We start from the raw sequence: 1,822 nt of genomic DNA, 5'->3' as shown, positions 1-1,822 counted from the left end.
AGACCGAACCCCAAACTTATTCAAACAAACTAACCCGGACAGTAAGTGGACCCCACAATCATTAAAAACGCATACGCGTATGCTCTTAGAAGAGAAAAAAGGTCTCATTATATATATGATTAAGAAACGAAATCCATTGTATTTTACTATGTATTGGAATTCGAGATATTTTTTCCTTTATGTAAACAATGAAATTTATACCAAAAATAAATAAAACGATCATGAACGGGTCTAGCCTGTTGCAAATAGAGTGTGAAACTTAATTGAGAATAAATATGCATTGAATGGAGATAGAGAGTAGTCTTATCTTATGACTCTCCCACTATCAGATTCGTCTTACCTATGTGGTTTCATCAACTTGAAACAGTAGAGAGTGAAAGAGTTAGAGAGAATGACTATGATGACTATCAAAATAGTCAATAAAACTTACTCTATGTTCCTGAAAAAAAAATATTATAGAGTGTTCACGCATATTAAAAATATAATAAATATTTACAAGTAAATTTATTGTTTATTTTACTATACATTTTCCAATAACCATCAGTCAATAGTATTTGATCAATTCAAATATTTTCAATTAGTTTTTCTTAAAAACATATAATTTATCAATATTAACTACTAAAAGTACTTTAAAATTTTAAAAAGTCTATTATTTTGGAACAAAAAATAACTCAAGAAAATCTTCTTTTTATGAATAGAGGGAGTAATAAATATGCATTGAATGGAAAATAAAGAGTGAAAGTTAGAAAGAATGATTAAGTGTATGAATGTGAAGCAGCCAAGCAGAATAAATAATGATGCTGAAAAGACTGCATTTACTACTCATTCATCAATTAAAGGCATAACTAAAAATCTATTACAATAAAGTTGGCTTCTATCACTTCTCAGCACGCCAGCAAAGGGGCTTCAAAACGTGACACCTGTCACCATCCCAAAGTGAGTTAAGTTTTGATCGGATTCTGAAAATTTATTTCTCTACGTTTTTCACTAATGCTTTATTAAAACTCTGTATTCAAACTTTTTTCTGGGCTTTTATGTTTTGTGGTGAAATAAGACCCACCAAGTGATGTATTTCTTTCTCCATGGATCTTTTCTGAACCTAACGATTCTTTTTCGACCTCCCGTCGACGTAACGCTCCGCCGTTGGATTAGTGGGTTGTGTTGGCATATAATCAACACAACCCACTAATCCCATTTTCACCTCTTCATTGTATGTTTCATTCCTCGATCCTGAGCTTTTTCCAGAGTATAAATATATATTCTCATTGGCTTTCAAATGCCTCTAAACTTCCTTTAGATTCGTTTTAATTTGAAAGCTTAGACATGCCGGTGTAGGTAAAGTTCAGAAGAGACTCAGAGGAGGGGGTTCGAAAATTTTGTCTCAAGGAGGAAAAGAGATTATTCTAAAATCTGTGGGGATGGCTCTGCCAGTCTTTGCAATGAGCTGTTTCCGGTTACCTAAAGATCTCTGCGCTAAACTAACGAGCATTATGACTGAATTTTGGTGGGGAGGTGATGCAGAGAAAAAGAAAATTGCATGGGTAGCTTGGAAGAAGCTATGCAAACCTAAGGAACTCGGTGGCATGGGTTTTAAGGATATTGCTTGGTTTAATCAAGCCTTGTTATGCAAGCAGGCATGGAGAATCTGGTCTAACCCGCAATCCCTTCTAGCGAGAGTCATGAAAAGCAGATACTTTAAGTAAGGAAACTTCCTTGAGTGTTCTGTTGGATATAGACCATCATATGCTTGGAGGAGCATTATGCATGGTCGTGAGCTACTATCACAAGGGCTGCTTAAAAGAATTGGGAATGGTAAGGATAC

This window comes from Brassica oleracea, chromosome C2, assembly GCF_000695525.1.
Source record: "Brassica oleracea var. oleracea cultivar TO1000 chromosome C2, BOL, whole genome shotgun sequence".
Classification (NCBI taxonomy): domain Eukaryota; kingdom Viridiplantae; phylum Streptophyta; class Magnoliopsida; order Brassicales; family Brassicaceae; genus Brassica; species Brassica oleracea.
This window is presented reverse-complemented; position numbering follows the sequence as displayed.